The sequence below is a fragment of the Chiloscyllium punctatum genome, chromosome 22, assembly GCF_047496795.1.
Source record: "Chiloscyllium punctatum isolate Juve2018m chromosome 22, sChiPun1.3, whole genome shotgun sequence".
In the NCBI taxonomy this organism is placed as follows: Eukaryota; Metazoa; Chordata; class Chondrichthyes; order Orectolobiformes; family Hemiscylliidae; genus Chiloscyllium; species Chiloscyllium punctatum.
Genome location: NC_092760.1, coordinates 37776197 through 37800190, shown reverse-complemented (window position 1 = coordinate 37800190; position 23994 = coordinate 37776197). Strand labels below are relative to the sequence as shown.

At 45.6% G+C, this 23994-nt stretch overlaps 1 protein-coding gene across 5 annotated transcripts in view; it reads left to right on the top strand.

Moving 5' to 3' along the window:
- The window catches only part of ptpn5 (protein tyrosine phosphatase non-receptor type 5), a 245750-nt gene that overhangs the window by 88441 nt on the left and 133315 nt on the right, over window positions 1-23994 (top strand). The window contains exon 1 of one of the 5 annotated variants that reach the window (XM_072592037.1): window positions 16425-16538. The exons of the other annotated variants lie outside the window; for them this stretch is intronic. The gene's annotated coding sequence lies outside the window, so the exon portion shown is untranslated. Of the gene's footprint in view, window positions 1-16424; window positions 16539-23994 lie in introns of those variants that run through there. 5 annotated transcript variants of the gene reach the window in all.

Below are 23994 nucleotides of genomic sequence, written 5' to 3'. Positions count from 1 at the left end.
TTTTGAGTCACGAGATTCTGCGTCCAAGTCCCAATCCCAGACTTGATCATAAAAGTGAACGCCAATGTTCTAATGCAGTACTCAGGATGTGCTGAACAGCTGGAAATGCTGTCTCTTGTCTTAAACTGAGGACAACATCTCTTTGTTTGAGTGGATGTTGAAAATCTATAGAATTATTCCAGTGTAGGGAGATGCATCCATTGTCTTGCCAAACTCTATCCCTCAATTAACAACAAAAAAATCAAATTATTTCATTATTATCTTATTGTTATCTGTAGCGTCGTGTGCAAATTAGTTGTTGAATTTCCTATATTACAAGAATAATTACATTTTAAAGGTACTTAAGTGATTATAAAGGGCTTTAAGATTTCCAATGGTCATGAAAAGTGCTATATAAATACATGTCTTCACTCAAAATAGTATCCTTTGTTGCAAGAGGCAGAAGGTGGCAAGCATAAGGCGATGGTATATGGAGCTTGATTGCCGTTTAAAGAAATTGAAAATAGATTTTATTTTTCTAGCCTGTTGTTGACAGAGTCAAAAGGAAAGCTAATAGCATTTTCCCATATGGTGGTTTGCAGAAACAGAATTTATTACAGTGAACAGATTTTTTCATTTGCTATATTATATATCTTCACGGCTAAAGGCTTCATTTTTACAACTTGACGAGACTGGTGAAATTACCCAGTGCTAATACAAGCTTCCTTGTCACTGGAAACATCATTATTTTGATTCACCATTTAAGTGTTTGGGTTTGTTTTATCATGTGCTGGCATCTGAAACAAAATGTTGGTCTGCAGAAGCTTATACTACGATGATTTTTGTTCCCCCACAGGACAATTTCCAATATTTGAATCAGGAGACATCAGCTATATGAGTTTTGTGAAATGATCTACAAATATAATTAGCAATCCACGTTCTGCAATAGCTTGTCAGTGAAAAAAAAATTGTTCAGCATTTGTAACCTGAAGTCTGCTGTAACCAGAAAGCCTATTACCGACTATTGTGTCTCCAAGGTCACAGCTCGGTTTACACATCTGCAGATGTTCAGGTATTTTTTTGAGATTGTTAACTCCAGAATTCCCATTTACATAAATGATTTGTATGCAAGCATAAGAGGTAGAGTTAGTAAGTTTGCAGATGACACCAAAATTGGAGGTGTAGTGGACAGCGAAGAGGGTTACCTTAGATTACAACAGGATCTGGACCAGATGGGCCAATGGGCTGAGAAGTGCCAGATGGAGTTTAATTCAGATAAATGTGAGGTGCTGCATTTTGGGAAAGCAAATCTTAACAGGACTTATACACTTAATGGTAAGGTCCTAGGGAGTGTTGCTGAACAAAGAAGACCTTGTAATACAGATTCATAGCTCCTTGAAAGTAGAGTCGCAGGTAAATAGGATAGTGAAGAAGGCGTTGGGTATGCTTCCTTTTATTGGTCAGAGTATTGAATACAGGAGTTGGGAGGTTACGTTGCGACTGTACAGGACATTGGTGAGGCCACTGTTGGAATATTGCGTGCTATTCTGGTCTTCTTCCTATTGGAAAGATGTTGTGAAACTTGAAAGGGTTCAGAAAAGATTTACAAGGATGTTTCCAGAGTTTGAGAATCTGAGCTTCAGGGAGAGGCTGAACAGGCTGAGGCTGTTTTCCCTGGAGCGTCAGTGGCTGAGGGGTGACCTTATAGAAGTTTACAAAATTATGAGGGGCATGGATAGGATAAATAGACAAAGTCTTTTCCCTGGGGTTGGGGAGTCCAGAACCAGAGGGCATAAGTTTAGGGTGAGAGGGGAAAGATATAAAAGAGACCTAAGGGGCAACTTTTTCATGCAGAGGGTGGTACATTTATGGAATGAGCTGCTAGAGGAAGTGGTGGAGGCTGGTACAATTGGGATATCTGGTCGGCATGGACGGGTTGGACCGAAGGATCTGTTTCCATGCTGTACATCTCTATGACTCTATGACTCTATAATTCCCAATGTCCTCAGAACGAGACATAAAACATGTTCTCCTGAAAATGCATTGTGTTTCACTGGGTAGGAAATTCTCCAGTTTGCATTGTATTGTAACAGTGGCATCATTTAGTTTGGTTTTCCTTTTCCAACATTACTAACTAGAAATTTCATGCCATTCAAATCTGTAGAGAAATAATGATGCACAGAATTGTCAGTGACGGACAGACATATCTTTCAAATTGCCTGCAAAAGTATTAAGTAATTAGAACCTATTGACCTTATTTGCTCTGTGGGAGAAAATACCACAATACTGTGCAAAGCCAGGCAATACCTAACAAATTAAAATACTCTGCAATGAAATATTATTAAATTCCTGAGTTAAATAACTCAGTGGAAATTGTGAAAAACTGGAGAAACAGATGTCAGCGCAGCTGGAAGGTGAATGTAAGATGCACCTGTTTGGATAAACAGTGTCTCTTGTAGGAATTGCTTCACAGTCCAACAAATATTAGGTATTTGCACTGTATGAATAATCCAGAAAAGGTGCACGGATTAATCTTTTACTAACAGCTTTCTGTGAAATGGAAACACTTCAGGAAGTGAATCATATCTGTTCTGAAATTCTCCAATATTTAAACTCGGTGTGGATCTCAACACTGGGTGCACTGAAGCAGTTATTACCGGAAGCTACATCAAGGCTTGGATTTTCCCATGGCTAGAGACTGCAGATCCCCATGCAAGCAGACTCCAAGAGACTTGTCGTAAGGAATTAAGATTTCCACTGGGCAATTCCTCTGTGCTTGGAACCATTCAAAAATCTTCAAAAGAATTTGGAGGGTTCCAATGAAATTAAGTAAAATCATTCAAGAAAAATTAGACGATTAAATACCTAGTCTAACTCCTGAGTAACTGTTCAGCTGACCCCCATGCTTACCTCACATACCACCAACCACACCCATCCTAGAGCACTTACACCTCCAGACGCTGACCCTCCCTAGAAGCTGGCACTCCTGCAACCCTCCTCCTCCTGTTTAAAATTGAGCTCAACGGTTTCAGATTATAAACACTGAGTTCCTACTTTTTTCAATCTTTTCATTGCTTCAATATCTATTATTTTCAAATCCAGACAGTAGCACCACAACTCCAGTCACACCTTGTGTTTCTTTGTATATTTTCCCTTGCTCAATGAGGCTCCTTTGGCTCCAGTCAGTATGGCGAGATGTCTGGCATGCCTTCTCAAATTTCCCTTGTTTCTTTACCAATATCAGAGGCTTTCATCTGTCCTTTTCTTCAGCTCTGGCTTTTTGCGTTTTAACTCATCTCATGGTGTCTAGGTCTAGCTGCCAGCTTGCTAAATGCTGTCCTGGCAGCAGGAAGTGTCCCATATGGACTTGTGACCATCTGTGACCATCACCAGCTGCTGCTGAAGCCCCACCCTTCATGTTCCTGCATCTAATTCCATACTGTTGACAAGCACAATCCTCTTAGAACCAGCATGGCTACTCTGTGCCACGGGTGAGTATGCATAACCAACATGGAAAGAAGTAGATCAGTGTGTACATGAAGTCCTTGCTCTATTAGAATCTTGCTTTATAAGGTGGCACGGTGGCTCAAAGTGCCAGGGACCCAGGTTCAATTCCAGCCTGGGGCGACTGTCTGCATGGAGTTTGCACCTTCTCCCCGTGTCTGCGTGGGTTTCCTCTGGATGCTCCGGTTTCCTCCCACAGTCCAAGGATGTGCAGGTCAGGTGGATTGGCCATGCTAGATTATCCATCGTGTCAGGTGCATTTGTTAGAGGGGGGTGGCTGCTCTTCAGTGGGTCGGTGTGGGCTTGTTGGGCTGAAGGGCCTGTTTTCACACTGTAGGGGATCTAATCATACAATCCAGAAGACGCCCTTTGGCCCATCGAGTCTGCATCTACCCCAGTCCCACTTTCCAGCAAATGGCCCATAACCTTGAATGTTATGACATATCGAGACTTCATCAAAGTACTTTGTAAAGCTTGTGAGGTTTCGCAGCTCAACTACCCTCCCAGGTGGTACATTCCAGTTTACCACCACCTTCCGGGTGAAACATTTTTACTCAAATCCCCTTTAAAGCTCCTGCCTTTCACTTTAAAATTATGCCCTTTGTTTTTAATCCAAGGAAGGGGAACAGCTGCTTTCCTGTCCAAGCCTCTCACAACCTTATACATCTCAATCATGCCCTCTCTCGGTCTTCTCTACTCCATAGAAGACAACTCGACTTTCTCTAGCCTCTTCCTGTAGCTAAAATGCTCCATGCCAGGTAACATCCTGGTGAATCTCCTTTGCACCCTCTCCAGTGCAATCATGTCCTGCCGATAATGCAGTGACCATAACTGCACACAGTACTCCAGCCTAATCAGAGGTTTGTACAGCTCCAACATAACCTCCCTGCTTTTAAAATTTATGCCGTGACTGTTAAAGGCAAATATCCCATTTGCCTTCTTAACCATACTATTGGCCTGTCCTGCTACCTTCAAGGATCTGTGGAAAAGCACCCCAAGATCTCCCCTGCTCCTCTGAACTTGCTCAAATCATATCATTCATTTCGTACTTCTTTGCTACTTTTTGCAAAAATAATTAACTCACACTTATCTGGGTTAAATTCAATCTGCCATTGATCACAAATCTGACAGATGTGTCGAGATCCTCATCTAATCTAAGACTTTCTTCCTCTCTGTTGCCTGGACAGTCAGCATGTCATCCTCAAACTGACTTAGCACCCAATTTTCCTCTTTATTGTTTACCTGTATCACAAACAATAAGGCGTATACTCCACTTGTTACAAGCCTCTAGCCACACAACCAGCTTCTTCCACCACCCTCTGTCACCTGTCACTAAGCCAATTTTAGATCCAATTTGCCAACTTACCCTGGATCCCATCTACTTTTTCCTTCATTATTAGTTTCCCATGTGGGATCTTTTCAAAGGTTTTGCTGATATCCATATAAACTACATCAACAGCGCTATCCTCACTGCCATACCTGCTCACCTCCTCAAAACATTCAGTCAAATTTCTTAGGCAAGGTATCCCTCTGACAAAGCCATGTGGATAAAGCCATCTCCAGTACAATCACTCTCCTTTATACTGGGGAAACAAAGCAGAGGTTGGGTGACCACTTCGCAGAACACCTACATACTGTCTGCAAAAAAGACCCTGAGTTTCCAGTTGTCTGCCATTTTTAGACATAACCTTGTTCCCTGGTCAATATGTCTGTCCCAGGCTTGCTGCTGCGCAAGCTGGAAGAACAGCACCTCATTTTTCACTTGGAAACTCTACAGCCTTCTGGATTCAATATCAAGTTCAACTACTTTAGGACTTGAGCTTCTTCCATGTCCTTCCCCAATCCCCACACTCCAGGCCTTGTTATCACATTGTCTGCTATTACACACAAGCAATTGTTCGCCACTAACAGTCCCCATTAACACCAATTTACCCACCTAACCAGATCGTTAACCGCTCCTTTATCTGGCCAACTGCTTTTCTCTCTCTCTTTGGGTTCTATCACCACCCCTTGTTTACTCCTTAACCCCTCCATCCACCCTATCTTCTGCATAAAAGCCAACTTTTTCCACACTACTATCTGTTTTGAGGGAAGGGCATTGTACTGGAAATGTTAACTCTGATTTCTTTCCTCAATGCTGCCAGATGTGCAAAGCTTTTCCAGCAATTTCTATTTTTGCACCATGCTGACTACCCTTGATCAAACCTTTCCTCTCCAAGTGGATATTCTTCTCCTCCTTCAGAATTTTCTCCAACAGTTTCCCTACAGCTAATATGAGATTTACAGCTCTGTAATTCCCTGGTTCATCTTTACCACTCTTCTTGAAAATTGGAATTACTGTTCGCCGAGCTGGGAATTTGTGTTGCAGACATATCGTCCCCTGTCTAGGTGGCATCCTCAGTACTTGGGAGCCTCCTGTGAAGAGCTTCCGTGATCTTTGCTCCGGCATTTGTAGTGGTTTGAATCTGTTGCTTCTGGTTGTCAGTTCCAGCTGTCCGTTGCAGTGGCCGGTATATTGGGTCCAGGTCGATGTGCTTATTGATTGAATCTGTGGATGAGTGCCATGCCTCTAGGAATTCCCTGGCTGTTCTCTGTTTGGCTTGTCCGATAATAGTAGTGTTGTCCCAGTCCAATTCATGTTGCTTGTCATCTGTGTGTGTGGCTACTAAGGATAGCTGGTCGTGTTGTTTCGTGGCTACGGAAGCGACAGATTCAAACCACTACAAATGCCAGAGGAAAGATCACAGAAGCGCTTCACAGGAGGCTCCAAGCACTGAGGATGTCACCTAGACAGGGGACAAAACGTCTGCAACACAAATTCCCAGCTCGGTGAGCAGAACCACAACAATGAGCACCAGAGCTACAAATCTTCTCACAAACTTTGAATTGGAACTACTTTCACACTCATTTCAGTTACTCCCTAACATGTTCCAGACCCTTAATTTTCACTGGAAATCTCGAACTGCTGCTGAAAAGCCTGTCAGCAAGTCTTGCAACAAACTGAATAAACAGTTAATTGAAGATGTGAGGCCTGTCGGCTCGCCTGCTTTGAAGATTGAGTCATGTTCTGTAGGCGTCCAGATGCTGTGACACAATTCGAGAAAGTTATCTTCAACATGCACCAGCACCAAACTCATCCTCAGGGACAATTGAAAATCTATACATTGATAACTGAGAAATCATACTCCAGTATCAGATACTGTTGGCAGGAGGAACTGGGGGAAAAAAATGTTTTACGAAAGCTGAGCTGAAAGCACTTATTTAGTGATTGCCATAATGTGCTACACCACGTCATGCAATTTCACATATTGTGTGATGCTTTCATTCCAAGCTCGACTCCATTGGTATGCACAACAGCTCCAGCTTTACTGATACAAGCGGCTCCTGATGGCTTAATGTTGCATGCGTGTGTCATTGACAGTTTCGAAATATATGCTTGGAGAATGCTCTGCACCTTGTTAAGAGCTGGTTAGTGTGCTATTCAATCAAAGCTGACTCCTCCTCATGGATTGTCATATTCTCCTACACACAGCACACTAGGCATCTGACCCAGTTTTCAGAGCCAGAAAAAATATCTATGCGCACGGCTAGGATCAAAAACTATAAAATGTGGAAGAAATAAAGAGCAGAACACAAAAACAAACTGAGGCAAATTCAAAGTTTATATCTTAACCGTATCTTAAGTGACTTCAGTGTCTACTAAGTCAAAAGTGTCTATATTAATAGACTTTTCATGTAAACAATTACATGTAATTCAAACTGTGCTATTTACTGTTACCATGAATATATTAGGAACTGTTTTGATAGCACAGCAAATCAAAGCAGAAATAGAACAAACTCAATAGTTACCAAAAGCTAAAGTATCAATCAAAGGGGAAATAAAATTTATTACATTGGCAGTAAGTTACGACTGTTATGGATTTAATTTGCTCCCTTTGAATACAGCTGTTCCATATGAGTTGTGGCTGATTGCCACGACAGGAGGAAGGGTTTCATGGTAGAGAAACCCTACCTGCGAGCCAGGAGGCCTAGGTTACAAATTCCACTTGCTCCAGAGGTCTCAATGGGTTGATTAGATAATAACTGCAACCAAAGGAGGCATTAACTGGCTGCACATTTAAGGTATGAGGCTTGTGTAAAGGCAAAGCTAATAACATTCAAAGCCGGCCTGCATTGCTTAAAGCTAGACAAGGGGCTCTCGTTGGATGCTGCCTGAACTGCTGTGCTCTTCCAGCACCACTAATCCAGTATTTGCTTTCCAGCATCTGCAGTCATTGTTTTTACCTCGCTCTCTAGTTGTGGCAGGGCAATGGAAATGGAGTTGTACAAGATAGCACAACAGGCCAAACAGCATGTCCCAAGGTTCCTTGATGGCAGGCTGGGGACCTTCATGCAGGAGATCTTCAGGGATCTAGGATGCACACCAGGCAGCTATTCAGAAGGTAATGGAAACCAGCAGCTACTGTGGTTAATGCTAGCAGTTGAGCTCCAATAATTCAGATATAGAACCAAGAACAGGACGGTACAGGAACACGTGCTTTGGCCCACGATGCCTGTGCTCATATATGATGCCTTTCTCAACTAAAAACCTTTTGCCTCGACATGGTTCATGCCCCTCTATTCTTTGCCTATTCGTGTATTTGCCAAGAATCTTCTGAAACATTGCTATTGTATCTGCCTCCACCACCTCCTCTTGCAGCACATTCCAGGCACTGACCACCCTTTGTGCAAAATATCTAGCCTCTCACATCTCCTTTAGTCTTTCCCCTTTTACCTGAGTCCACTAGTAATTGGCTTTTCTAACCTGAGAAAAAGACAGCAACTGCCTGTTCTATCTTGCCTCTTATAAATTTATAAACTTCTATCAGGATGTGCCTCAGCCTTTGACCAAGTTTGTCCAATCTCTCCTCATAGCTAATACCCTCCAAATCAAGCAACATCCTGGTAAACCTTTTCTGCACCCTCTCCAAAGCTTCCACATCCTTCTGTAGTGTGACCAGAACTGTACACAATATTCCAAATGTGTTTTTTTCCTCTCCAGACCAGGGCCTCCAAGCCCTCCGTTTTTCCTCTCCAGATGACCCCAACAGTACATTTCCACTGACACTCTCATTCGTTTGGCCGAACTGGTCCTCACCCTTAACAATTTCTCCTTTGAATCCTCCCACTTCCTCCAGACCAAAGGTGTAGCCATGGGCACACGTATGGGCCCCAGCTATGCCTGTCTCTTTGTTGGCTATGTAGAACAGTTGATCTTCCGTAATTACACCGGCAACACTCCCCACCTCTTCCTCCGCTACATTGATGACTGCATTGGCGCCACCTCGTGCTCCCACGAGGAAGTTGAGCAATTCATCAACTTCACCAACACATTCCACCCTGACCTTAAATTTACCTGAACCATCTCTGACACTTCGCTCCCCTTCCTGGACCTCTCCATCTCCATTAGTGACGACCGACTTGACACTGACGTTTTTCACAAACCCACTGACTCCCATAGCTACCTGGATTACACCTCTTCCCACCGTATCTCTTGCAAAAATGCCATCCCATATTCCCAATTTCTCTGCCTCCGCCGTATCTGCTCCCAGGAGGACCAGTTCCACCATAGAACACACCAGATGGCCTCCTTCTTTAGAGACCGCAATTTCCCTTCCCACGTGGTTAAAGATGCCCTCCAACGCATCTCGTCCACATCCCGCACCTCCGCCCTCAGACTCCACCCTTCCAACCGTAACAAGGACAGAACGCCCCTGGTGCTCACCTTCCACCCTACAAACCTTCGCATAAACCAAATCATCCACTGACATTTCCGCCACCTCCAAAAAGACCCCACCACCAGAGATATATTTCCCTCCCCACCCCTTTCCGCCTTCCGCAAAGACCGTTCCCTCCGTGACTACCTGGTCAGGTCCACACCCCCCCTACGACCCACCCTCCTATTCTGGCACTTTCCCCTGCCACCGCAGGAACTGTAAAACCTGTGCCCACACCTCCTCCCTCACCTCTATCCAAGGCCCTAAAGGAGCCTTCCACATCCATCAAAGTTTTACCTGCACATCCACTAATATCATTTATTGTATCCGTTGCTCCCGATGTGGTCTCCCTTACATTGGGGAGACTGGGCGCCTCCTAGCAGAGCGCTTTAGGGAACATCTCCGAGACACCCGCACCAATCAACCAAACCGCCCCGTGGCCCAACATTTCAACTCCCCCTCCCACTCTGCCGAGGACATGGAGGTCCTGGGCTTCCTTCACCGCCGCTCCCTCACCACCAGACGCCTGGAGGAAGAACGCCTCATCTTCCACCTCAGAACACTTCAACCCCAGGGCATCAATGTGGACTTCAACAGCTTCCTCATTTCCTCTTCCCCCACCTCATCCTAGTTTCAAACTTCCAGCTCAGCACTGTCTCCTTGACTTGTCCGGACTTGTCCGACCTGCCTATCTCCTTTTCCACCTATCCACTCCACCCTCTCCTCCTTGACCTATCACCTTCATCTCCTCCCCCACTCACCCATTGTACTCTATGCTACTCTCTCCCCACCCCCCACCCTCCTCTAGCTTATCTCTCCACGCTTCAGGCTCACTGCCTTTATTCCTGATGAAAGTCTTTTGCCCGAAATGTCTATTTCGCTGCTCGTTGGATGCTGCCTGAACTGCTGTGCTCTTCCTGCACCACTAATCCAGTATTTGGTTTTCAGCATCTGCAGTCATTGTTTTTACCTCGTTGATTTTAACCCGACTGCGAATCCTCTTGCAAGGATGCCTGCCTTGAAGAAGTTTTCCTCCTCTCTCTACAAGAATCTCAGGGAGTCCCTCTCCCACTGCAACTCCCAGGTCATTTCCTCTGCTCTGAAGCTCTTCAACCATGTCGTGAAACAAACTCGGTACCACAGCCACATTTGCTTCCTCAGTGCATGCCTCCGAAACCAACTCATCCCACACGGACTCCAGACCACCTTTAAACCAGCAGAGTTCGGACCCGAACAGGACAAACAATACAGACTACAGATTCAAAAACACCAGCAACAGTTCTCCTTCAAGATCCTCCGCTCCACGCTTGCAGCAATGCGCCGGCACCTAACCTCTCTCCAGTCAGCCCTGACTCAGCTGAGGGCCACACTCTCTCAGAATTGCAAAGGACCCACTCTGTACTACATCCTCAGGAGAATTCATACTCTCAACAAACATTATTTCAATTCCATCTCAAACATCAAAAACTGTAAGTACAACAAACTTTTATCCACCCACCTCCATAACCAGCGCTCCTCAAACATCCCAGAAGATTCCCCTGGCCTCGGAAACACCATTAGCCATGCGGCTGACGCAGCTACCACCCCCACGCTGAGTGATGATGTCACTTCCGCCCCCATCATGGCCACTCCCACAGCCACTTCCGGCCCTCACATCATCGCTGATGCCACACGCTCAGTGACTTCCGCCACCCCTACTGCCATGATCACCACCACTTCCGCCCCCACCAGCGCCACTCACCTGCATTCTGCTGACACGCCCCCCACAGACCCCACTGTCACTATCCCCACACCCCAGAACCCCCACCCCCATTCCCCCCACCATCACACCCACTCCAGGTACTGGCTCCGACCCCACTCCCAGCTCCACACCCACACCAGATCCCAGCTCCCGCCCTGCCGAGTTTTCACCATCCCTCCAGACCTCCCACTCACTGAGGACGAACGATCAGTCCTCAGCAAAGGACTCACCTTCATCCCCCTCCGTCCACGCATCAATGAATTTAATACACGACGTGACATCGAACAATTCTTCCGTCGCCTCCGCCTCCGAGCTTACTTTCACAATCAGGACTCCCGCCCACCTTCCGAGGACCCCTTCGCCCACCTCCAACACACTGTATCCACGTGGACACCCTGCGCTGGCCTATTACCTGCCCTCGACCTCTTCATTTCCAACTGCCGCCGGGACATTAACTGCTTCAACCTGTCGACCCTCCTCCCCCACTCCAACCTCTCACCCTCACAACGCGCAGCCCTCCAATCCCTCTGCTCTAATCCCAACCTCACCATTAAGCCAGCGGATAAAGGGGGCGCAGTGGTAGTCTGGCGCACTGACCTCTACACCGCTGAAGCCAAAAGCCAACTCGAGGACACCTCTTCCTACTGTCCCCTCGACCATGATCCCACCTCCCATCACCAAACCATCATCTCCCAGACCATACAGAACCTCATCACCTCAGGAGATCTCCCACCCACAGCTTCCAACCTCATAGTCCGGGAACCCCGCACTGCCCGGTTCTACCTCCTTCCCAAGATCCATAAGCCTGACCACCCTGGCCGACCCATTGTCTCAGCATGCTCCTGCCCCACTGAATTCATCTCTACCTATCTCGACACTGTCCTATCACAGTCCAGAAACTCCCCACATACGTTCGAGACACCACCCACGCCCTCCACCTCCTCCAAAACTTCCGTTTCCCCGGTCCCCAATGCCTCAGCTTCACCATGGATATCCAATCCCTCTACACCTCCATCCGCCATGACCAGGGCCTCCAAGCCCTCCGTTTTTTCCTCTCCAGACGTCCCCAACAGTACCCTTCCATTGACACTCTCATTCGTTTGGCCGAACTGGTCCTCACCCTTAACAATTTCTCCTTTGAATCCTCCCACTTCCTCCAGACCAAAGGTGTAGCCATGGGCACACGTATGGGCCCCAGCTATGCCTGTCTCTTTGTTGGCTATGTAGAACAGTTGATCTTCCGTAATTACACCGGCAACACTCCCCACCTCTTCCGCCGCTACGTTGATGACTGCATTGGCGCCACCTCGTGCTCCTGCGAGGAGGTTGAGCAATTCATCAACTTCACCAACATATTCCACCCTGACGTTAAATTTACCTGGACCATCTCTGACACCTCCCTCCCCTTCCTGGACCTGTCCATCTCCATTAATGACGACCGACTTGACACTGACGTTTTTTACAAACCCACCGACTCTCACAGCTACCTGGATTACACCTCTTCCCACCCTATCTCTTGCAAAAATGCCATCCCGTATTCCCAATTTCTCCACCTCCACCGTATCTGCTCCCAGGAGGACCAGTTCCACCACAGAACACACCAGATGGCCTCCTTCTTTAGAGACCGCAATTTCCCCTCCCACGTGGTTAAAGATGCCCTCCAACGCATCTCGTCCACATCCCGCACCTCCGCCCTCAGACCCCACCCCTCCAACCGTAACAATGACAGAACGCCCCTGGTGTTCACCTTCCACCCTATAAACCTTCGCATAAACCAAATCATCCGCCGACATTTCCGCCACCTCCAAAAAGACCCCACCACCAGGGATATATTTCCCTCCCCACCCCTTTCCGCCTTCCGCAAAGACCGTTCCCTCCGTGACTACCTGGTCAGGTCCACACCCCCCTACGACCCACCCTCCCATCCTGGCACCTTCCACTGCCACCGCAGGAACTATAAAACCTGTGCCCACACCTCCTCCCTCACCTCTATCCAAGGCCCTAAAGGAGCCTTCCACATCCATCAAAGTTTTACCTGCACATCCACTAATATCATTTATTGTATCCGTTGCTCCCGATGTGGTCTCCCCTATATTGGGGAGACTGGGCGCCTCTTAGCAGAGCGCTCTAGGGAACATCTCCGAGACACCCGCACCAATCAACCAAACCGCCCTGTGGCCCAACATTTCAACTCCCCCTCCCATTCTGCCGAGGACATGGAGGTCCTGGGCCTCCTTCACCGCCGCTCCCTCACCACCAGACGCCTGGAGGAAGAACGCCTCATCTTCCACCTTGGAACACTTCAACCCCAGGGCCTCAATGTGGACTTCAACAGCTTCCTCATTTCCCCTTCCCCCACCTCATCCTAGTTTCAAACTTCCAGCTCAGCACTGTCTCCTTGACTTGTCCGGACTTGTCCGACCTGCCTATCTCCTTTTCCACCTATCCACTCCACCCTCTCCTCCTTGACCTATCACCTTCATCTCCTCCCCCACTCACCCATTGTACCCATTGTGTAAATCTTGTCCCCAAGTATCTTCTCCAATAATTTCCCTCCCACTGATGTCAGACTCACCAGTGTGTTATTTCCCAGGTGAGCTCCGTTGCCCTTCTTAAACAGAGAAACAATGTGGTTATTCTTCAGTCCTCAGGGACTTCTCCTGTGACTAAAGGGGATTTAAAGATTTCGTACAAGACCCCAGCAATTTCATACCTTGCCTCCCTCTGTATTCTGGGTTAGATCACATCAGGTTATGGGAATTCATCTACAAAACACCCAATACCTCCTCTGTTTTTATACCAGCATGCCCTAGAATATCAACGTACACCTCCCGACACTCACCAACCTTTTCCTTTGTGAATACTGATGCAAAGTATTCATTAAGGACTTCATTTACTTCCTCTGGATCCATGCATTAATTTCTTCCTTTGTCCTGGAGTGTGCCTACCTTTCCCCAGCTACCCTCTTGCTCCTTATATATGTATAAAACACCTTGGGATTTTCCATAATCCTGTTTGCCAAGGACATTTACTTCAGAGATGTACAACAAGGAAATAGACCCTTCAGTCAAACTTGTCCATGCCAACTAGATACCCTAACCTAATCTAATCCCATACACCAGCATTTGGCCCATATCCCTCTAAATGTTTCCTATTCATAGAACCATCCAGATGCCTTTTAAATGTTGCAATTGTACCAGCCTCCACCACTTCCTCTGGCAGCTCATTCTATACACAGCCCACCATTTGCGTGAAAAAGTTGCCCCTTAGGTCCCTTTTATATTTTTTCCCTCTCACCCTAAACCTATGCCCTCTAGTTCTGCACTCCCCCACCCCAGGGAAAAGACCCTGTCTATGTATCCTATCCATGCCCCTCATGATTTTATAAACCTCTGTAAGGTCACCCCTCAGCCTCCAAAGTTGCAGGGAAAACAGTCCCAGCCTATTCAGCCTTTCCCAATACCTTGAATCCTCCAACCGTGAAAACATGCTTGTAAATCTTTACTAAACCCTTTCAAGTTTTCTTTCCTGCTTTCTTTATGTTCTTTGAGGGTTCTGTCTGTCTTCAGTTTTCCTAAACCTTGTGTTTTCCTCCTTTCTCTTTTTGATTAAGAGACACAATTCCTTTTGTCTTCCAAAGTTCAAGAATCTTGCCAGCCTTATCTTTCATTTTCACAGGAACATGCTCGTCCTGAACTCAAATCAACTGTTCTTTTAAAGATTTCCACAAGACAGATGTGGATTTACCCTCAAACAGCTGCCCCCCAGTCTACATTCCCCAATTCCTACCTAATATTGTTGCAATTAGCTTTCCCCAGTTTCGTATTTTCACTCGAGGATTACTCTTATCCTTATCCACAAGGAACTTAAAAGTTACAGAATTATGATCACTGTGCCCAAAATGCTCCCCTACTGACATTTCAAAGATGTGGCTGGTCTCATTCCCCAGTACCTGGTCTAGATGGCCCTTTCCCTTGTTAGACTATTTAAATATTATTTCAAGAAACCATCCTGGATGCACCTAGCCAATTCCCCCGACCCAAACCCCTGGCACTAAGCGATTCCCAGTCAGTATAGGGGGAGTTAAAACCACCCATCACAACAACCATGTGATTTTCGTATTTTGCCATAATCTGCCCACATATCTCCATCACCCGTTGGCTGTTGTGAGGCCTGTACTACGACCCAATCAAAGTGATTGCACCCTTCACATTGAGGGAAGTGCAGATAAATGGAATTAATGTAATTTGGTGTTTGTTGGTTGGCATGGACATGTTCCTGTGCTGTGTAACTCTATGACTCTATTCCTGAGCTCTCCCGATATGGCTTCACTGGATGAGCCCTCCAAGGTATCCTACCCAAGTACAGCTGCGATATTCTCCCACAGCAGTAACACCTCTTTTATTTATACCCCTCACTATCTCATCTAAATCTAGATCTCATCTAATATCTAAATTCCAGAATGTTTAGCTGCCAGTCTTGTCCTTTTCTCAACTTGATCTGTTATATCTGTAATCTCATAGTTATATGTATGAATCCAATCTCTCTGTTCATTTGCCTGACTTGTCATACTCCTCTAAAACAAAGACCATTTCAGACTGCCCGTCCGACCGTATTCAGTAACTTCTCCTTGTCTGCGCTTCCCTTTACCTTACTCTCCATCGTCTCTAACTCCTCCTCAGTCACTTGATTTGATGATGTATTGCTCTGGTTCCCACTCCCCTGCCACACAATGTAAACCCTCCCAAGTGGCACTAGCCAACCTCCCATGCCAAAAGATGTTTAATGACTTGCTTGTATGGTCAAGGTCTGCAAATACATCTTTCTGTGTCACGTTCTCCAAGCTCACACCATGCACCATTGCATCACTTCCCCATCATTTGCCCCTGCATTTGCCGACCGACAGCCTTTGTCATCTGTGACTCTTCCTCATATTCACATCACTCTGTACAGTCTTAGCCCGCAGCTTGAAGATAACAACAGTGACTTTACCACAATCACTCACAGAGTGTTCCCTCTCTTACAGGTCAAGGTGTCCAATAATAAGTGACAGCATGACAGAGTCATCGGGGGACAGGCTCAACTGCATGTGCTAATCCCGATGGATGGTGCCATGTTGGAAATGTTTGGAACCGCTGTATCAGCAATGCAGTTGAAGCTATCGAGGATGACAGAACCTTGCTGCTGACTCCACTTCGCACAGCCTACCTCACCCTCACCCTCCAATAAGACCGAACAAGGCAGTCGGTTGATGATGTAATCATACACACGCGGTTCCCTTACTTTCCCTCACCCCAATGCTGCCCTTTCCTTTTGGCTACTAAAGAACTGCCACCTCTTCAGAGAGGCTGAGGATTCAGAGAAGAATAAACTGATAAAGAAAATTCTAATTTGCTCTGACACTCCCAATCACTGTGTCAAGGACTGTGTCTTCATGATCACAGGATCATGGTAAATACAGCAGAAGACTAAGTATTGGAATCCCTAATCCAGTGAGGTATGGAGACCACTTCCAAAGAATTTGGAATACTTAGCCAAGCGAGAAGTCAGTGAGTATGGTATGCACCAAATTAGTGAACTGTAGCAGCTAAGTTAACCTAAACCAAACTAAATTACTAAATAGCTTGTCCAGCTGAAAATTGCAACATGAATGTCCACACCAACATTGTAACGGAAAAAACTATGAAAGCTGTGTGGGCCCAATTTCAGGTTGTGGAAAGTGTGTTTTGTGAACAAGGCAGGGATTAAAAACCTGAAAAGTCGAGATTTGTCAGGAAGCCAACACCAACTGTCCATTTTCCATATTTAACTGGGGCACATTGGACTCAGTGTGAGCAGTCCTCTTGTGAAAGATAAGCTGCTAATGTCAATATGTTGATCATTTAGAGTAATGGTCACACGACTTATGAAATTTAACTATAGGTGCACAGGTTTCCCATCTTTCCTGGAACCAACTGGTGAAAGTAGGTCAAAAACACATCTGCCATGGAGGGTGCTGAAGATATGAAGCTGTTCTGGGGAAAATCACCAGTCTCAGGGCATGGTACAGTAAAGGGCGCAATTGTCCCTATTGTGAACATGTTTGGGAGGTTTGGGGTTGAATAAGTTCCCTTAAATAGAAAAACAAATCCCTTTGCCGCTTGGTAACATACATTGTTCTGTCCTTCTGTCTGTCTGTCAATCCACGTCGTCCCTGATCCTCCGGGTGCCCCCCCCATAGCTGGTAAGTGTTGAACGGGTATGACAATGTGGCAACGCTGACATGTTGCCATTGCACTGATCATATATGAATTGTCTGTGGTCACATTCAAGCACACCTGCTCACTGCAGGTTCAGGAACCCTTATCGGGTCTATGTTAACTAGACCTGTATCTAACTTTGTTTCTGCCCATGCTCTGGGGATGGAGGCGCAGATGGCTCCGAATCCCCCCCCCCCCTCCACCTCCACTTTTTGAGGTTCCAGTCCCTACTGGTGACTGTAGCCACTTTAATAGTTTCAAGGTGACTTGTAATTTTCCCAATCTCAGTCTTCCGATCATCCTGCCTGGGCCAAATCAATTTCCCTTTTGCACAATCGATTAGAACATTACATTCTCTCATGAGATCATTGCCCATTATGGTGCCCTCATTATTTTGGCATATGGAGAATTTCATGGGATATATAGTTTATTTCTACGAGGGTAGTTTTGCTAAGGTAAGCTGGTGTTTTATTCCCTCCTACCCCAGTGAAGTGAATTGTTTTATTTGTGTGGGGTAAGGGTAGGTTTGTGACGGACAGCAGCTGCTCCGTGTCTAATAGCATTTCACATTTCCTTCCTCCTATTACTGCATAATTCTCCCCTCTGTCTTACCTTCACGAATGGTTGTCAGGTCTGCTGACCTCGGGACTCCCTTGGTTCCACAGTGTTCTGGATGGTGTTTGGGGTGCCCCACGCACACTGCTTCTATGTGTCCTATTCTGCTTCAATGGCTGCAATATTTTACATCGTTCCCTGCTCTAACTCTTGTATTCTGTCCTCCAGCTCTTTAACTTGTTCCCGGTCCTTTCTCCACCTACTCGTGGAGGCACTCACTTGTTCAATGAGGCCTGTGAATTGGTACTAACATTACCCCTATCTTTTTAGTTTTATTCTGTTTCTGTTTACCTACCCACGCTCTCTGCTATGCTAATGTCTGGGATGGATCCCAACCACTTTTCTTCATTTGCTCTTGTCAACCTTGTCTGTCTGCCTTGTATTTCTCAATAAGGGAACCTGCAATATCTCCCTTAAACTTTTGATCTGCCATTTGGCAGATTGTGTACTCCCGGGTACCACCAACAGTAAAGCGTTCCTAACCACTGGGGACTTCTCTACACCTTGGCCAATAATACTGTCCCAGCACCATCCGTATGCCTGTAGCAGCCTTCTATCAAGGTGTGCTCTCTACTAGTGGGACTTCTGTACCCTCCTGCCCACCATTACTAGTCGGTACCTACCGGTCCGTTAGGAATGCTGGCTCAATAGGGTGTGCTCCCTACCGGGACTCCTCCACACTCCCGGCCACCTCTACTGTTCCAACACCTCCCGATAGCCCCAGAAACCTACTTCTCGCCTGGTGTGCTGTCTACCGGTGGGGCTCTTTACCCTCCCGGCCGCCGCCACTATTCAAGCTCTGTCATTCTACTATGAACTGACAGGGTATCACGGTTACTCACAGTGTCCATGCTCCCCACCTTGGTAACATGCGCTCTACTGAGGTTTGGCTGTTGGTCAGAGTGATCAACTCCTCCTCCTTACAACTTTGGACATTACGAGTACAAACAGCACCCAACTTTTAACTTAAACTCCAACTGGGCTCTGCGTTGTTCACCCCGACAGAGTCCAATGTTACCCGACTTTGCCACTTGTGCTTCACAACTTGTTGTGCCCTTGATGCCTCAATTCCCACTTCAAATCCCAACCTTCGCATGATTGTGGGTGTGGTGGGGGGGGGGGGGGGGGGGGGGAGGGGGGGGTGGTGGGGGGGGGATGTGGAGGAGGGAGGAGTAGATGGGGGGAGCTAACCCTCTTAACAACTGGTTTAGGGCAGGGCTTTTGAGACTCCCTTGTCCTCTGGCTGTTTCAGCACAAGCAGCAGGTTCTTACGACAGTTAATATAGTTAAACACTTACTCTCCACAGACATGCACTTACTTTTTTTAACTCCGTAGCAAGTCAGACATTACAATCGGTACACCTTTTAAACTGTGTCCTTAGCCTGATTCTGTCCATGACCCTTCAAGAATATTCTCTTTCTGGCACTGCAATATTCTCCATTATCAATAATGTCATCACTCCTCCTTCCTTCTCTTCCATATATTTCCACAACACCTTGTATCCAGAAATATTTAGAACCCAGTCCAGCCTTTTTGTGACTCAGATCTCTGCTTTGCTGTCTGATTATTCAAACATGCAGCTTGCCAACCTTACGTACAATGCCTTGCGCACTTATAAATACTGCAAATATGTAATGATAACACATCTGGCAGAGGGAAGTTGTCCAAAGCTGTTATTAAAGATACTACATCAGGGCATTTGGATAAGTTCAAGGCAATCAGGCAGAGCCAACATGGTTTTTCAAAGGGAATCATGCTTAACTACTCCATTGGAGTTCTTTGAAGATGTGCTGTAGCCAAAGTGGAACCAGTGGATTTATTGTACTTCGACTTCCAGAAAGCATTTACAGAGGTATTACGTCAAAGGTTATTGTGGAAAATAGAAGCTCATAGTATAGGTGGTGAAGGCCAGGTCACCTTTGACAAGGTACTGCGTGAAAGTGAGGACTGCAGATGCTGGAGTATCAGGGTCAAGAGTGTGACACTGGAAAAGCACAGCAGGTCAGGCAACATCCGAGGAGCAGAAGAATCAACGTTCTCGGCATAAGCCCTTCATCAGGAATGAGGCGGAACTTTTCCTGATGAAGGGCTAAAGTCTGAAAGGTCAATTCTCCTGCTCCTTGGATGTTGCCTGACCTGCTTTGACAAGATACTGTACAAGATAGTGCTAACTAAGGTAAGAACCATGATGTTAGAGGCAAGGTACTGGCATGGATAGAGGATCGACTGACTGGCAGAAGGCAGAGAGTGGGAATATCGGAGTCATTTTCAGGATTGCAGCCAGTGACTAGTGGAATTCTGGAGGGGTCACTGTTTGGACCACAACTATTCATGTAACACATTAATGATCTGGATGAAGGAACTGAGTGCATTGTTGCTACGTTTGCGAATGACACACAGATAGGTGGAGGGTCAGGCCATGTTGAGGAAGCAAGGAGGCTGAAGAAAGACTTGGACGGGCTAGGAGACTAGGCAAAGAAGTGGCAGATGGAACATAATGTGGGAAAGTGTGAGGTTATGCACTTTGAAAGAAAGAATAGAGGAGTAGATTTTTTTCTAAATGGGGAAAGGCTTTGCAAGTCTGAAGGACACAGGGACTTAGGAGTCCTAGTTCAGGATTCTCTTAAGATTAAGGTCCAGGTTCAATTAGCAGTTAGGAAGGTAAATCTGATATTAGTATTCATTTCAAGAAGGTTAGAATAAAAGAGCAGAGATTAGATAAATGTGAGGTGCTGCATTTTGGAGAGGCAAATCAGAGCAGGACTTATAAACACGATGGGAAGGTGCTGGGGAGTGTTGCTGAACAAAAAAACCTTGGAATGCAGGTTCAGAATTCCTAGAAAATGGAGTCACAGGTAGATAGGTTAGTGAAGAAAGCATTTGGTATGCTTTCCTTTATTGGTCAGAACATTGAGTATAGCAGCTAGAAGGTCATGTTGTGGCTGTACAGGACATTGGACTTTTGGATTATTGTGTGCAATTCTGGTCTCCCTACTATCAGAAGGATGTTGTGAAACTTGAAAGGGTTCAGAAAATATTTATAAGGATGTTACCAGGGTTGGAGGATATGAGCAATAGGGAGAGGGTGAATAGACTGGGGCTGTTCTTCCTGGAGCAGAGGAGGCTGAGGGGTGACCTTATAGAGGTCTATAAAATCATGAGGGGCATGGATAGGATAAATAGACAAAGTCTTTTCCTGAAGTGGGGAAGTCCAGAACTAGAGGGCACAGGTTTAGGGTGAGAGGGGAAAAATTTGAAAGGGGCCCAGGGGCAACTTCTTCATGCAGAGGTTGGTGCATGTATGGGATGAGCTGCCAGATGAAGTGATGAAGGCTGGTACAATTACAACATTTAAAAGGCATCTGGATGGGTATATGAATAGGAAAGGTCTAGTGAGAAATGGGCCAAGTGCTGGCAAATGGGATTAGATTATGTTAGGATATCTGGTCAGCATGGACAAATTGGACTAAAGGGTCTGTTTCTGCTGTAAATCTCTATGACTCTATGACTCTCTGTACTGCTGAGTCTGTATAAGGCATTTGGAATACTGTAAACAGCTTGGACTGTAAACTGTTCATCTTGGAGGGGGCTCCAGAGGAGATTTGCAAGAATAATCCTGGGAATGAAGGGCTTGTCATATGAGGAGCATTTGATGATTCTGTATTTGTACTCAATGAAGTTTTGAAGGATGAGGGGGTCTGTTATTGAAACTTACAGAATACTGAGAGGCCTGGATAGAGTGGATGAAAGAAGCTGTTTTCACTCGTAGGAGAGACTAGGACCAGCCGGCCCAACCTCAGAATGAAGGGACAATCCTTTCGAACTGAGGTGAGAAGAAATTTCTTCAGCCAGAGGGTGGTAAATCTGTGAAACTCAATGCCACAGAGAACTGTGGAAGTCCAAATTATTGAGTGTATTTAAGACAGAGATAGATAGGCACTTGATTAATAAGGTCATCAAGGGTTACAAGGAAAAGGCGGGAGAACGGGATTGAGAAACATATCAGACATAATCAAATAGTGCAATAGACATGATGGACCGAGTGGTCTAATTCTGCTCTTGTACATTACAGATGTGCCACAGGGGTCAGTGCTTGGGCCTCAAGACTTTACAATTTACTTAAATGATTTGGACGATGACACAAAGATAGGTAAGAAATTAAATTGTGAAGAGGGCATAAGGACCCTATAAAGGGATATATCTATATAAGTGAGTGGGAAAAGATTGAAAAATGGAGTACAATATGGAAAAGTGAGAAATTGTCCATTTGGGAAGAAGGAATGAAAAAGAAGTATATTATCCAAATTGTGAGAGAATGTAGAGTTCTGAGATACAGTGGGATCTGGTTGTCCTGGTGCATGAATCGTAGAAGGTTAGTATGTTGGTTCAACAAGTAATCAGCTAAGCTACTAGAATGTTATGGTTTATTGTGAGGGGAATTGAATGCAAGAATAGGGAGGTTATGCTTTAGTTATACATTATGCTTCAGAGCATTATTAAGGCCCATATCTGGAGAGGTGTGTACAATACTGGTCCCCATACTTACAGAAGAAAATGTTAATATATTGGAAGCAGTTCAGTGAAGGTTTCCTCAACTAATTCCTGAAATGAGCAGATTGCCTTATGAGGATAGGCTAGAGAGGCTAGGACTATATCACCAGGAGTTTAGAAGAGTCAGGGGAGGTTTAATTAAACACAAAACAAGTCCTGAGGGGACTTGTCCAGGTGGATGTCAAAAGGACATTTCCTCTTGTGGGAAAATCTAGCACTTGGGTCTTTTTTCAATAATATTTATTTACAGGATATGATGTCACTGGCTATACCAGTATTTATTATCCATCCCTAATTGCTCAGCTAAGATGTTATGGGTCTGAAGTTACATGTTGGCTAGACCAGGTAAGGATGGCAATTTCCTTCCCTTAAGGACATTAGTGAACCAGTTGGGTTTTCACCCAGTCAACAATGGTTTCACAGCCATCATTTCTCCATTCTCTCTTTCCCTAGTGTGCACTGTGTCCCTGCAAAGCCTATGAATCCACTGCCATACTTTTTTCCTGTAGCTCCAGACAACCCTTCATTGACAACCCTTTAGATCGAGTATTCATGTCCAATTAAGCTGAGCTTCAAGTGCCCTGCAGTTTGTTAGAAAGACACTGTCACTACTGTCCCTGTCTCCAATTTCTACTCTTGCATACTTAAGATTCCTAGTTGACAATCCAAATATCTTGCTTATTAGTCCCACCTATGTATGAATATTGGAGCTGTGTGGTCAACATGAGTCCTGTGATGGTGCATTTTCAGAGGAAGTGAGATCCTCTGATGAGTCATTGCTTTCCTGCACCACCTCCTATGAAATGCTTGAATATCCTGTGGGAGACTTGAATAGAACTGTCAAGGTAAAGTTTTAACTGATTTTTATGTGCGTGATCACATGTGACTTGCTGCTGACATCAAGTCAGAATCACTGAATATTGTATGCAATGTTGCTGTATGTTATTTAACTACAGTTGAGAATTTACCGATCTTCCTATCCCTAGTGGACAACCAAGATGACACCCTGCCTTCTGTTTTGATCTTCTCATGTGCAGCTACTAATTATCAGATTGCTGTAGGCTCTCACCTCATTTTCTCTGCCTCTCCCTGGTGTTCTTTCCTCTGTTCTCCTGTGTATCGGTGTAATAATATATTGAAATTATTGCTTAGCAATCCAGAGCTTGAATGTTACTGACAGACACGTTGCTGAAGCTTTTTGTCTTGCACTCACCAGGGCAGGGTGGCTCAGTGTTAGCACTGCTGCCTCACAGCACCAGGGACCCAGGTTCGGTTTCAGCCTTGGGCGACTGCCTATGTCGAGTTTGTATGTTCTCCCCGTGTCTGTATGAGCACCTTCTAAGTGCTCTGGTTTCCTCCCACAGTCCAAAGATGTGCAGGTTAGGCAGATTGTTCATGCTAAATTGCTCATAGTATCCTGGGATGTGCAGGTTAGGTGGATTAGTTGTGGAAAATGTGGGTTACAGGGGTAGGGTGGTCTGTGTGAGATGCTCTTTGTGGTGTAACCTCGTTGGGTTGAATAGTCTGCCTCCACCCTAGGGATTCTAGAAAAAGAATGGCAAATTTCAACCATGCACATCAGGCTGGAGATGAGGGTGCTGCTTGACT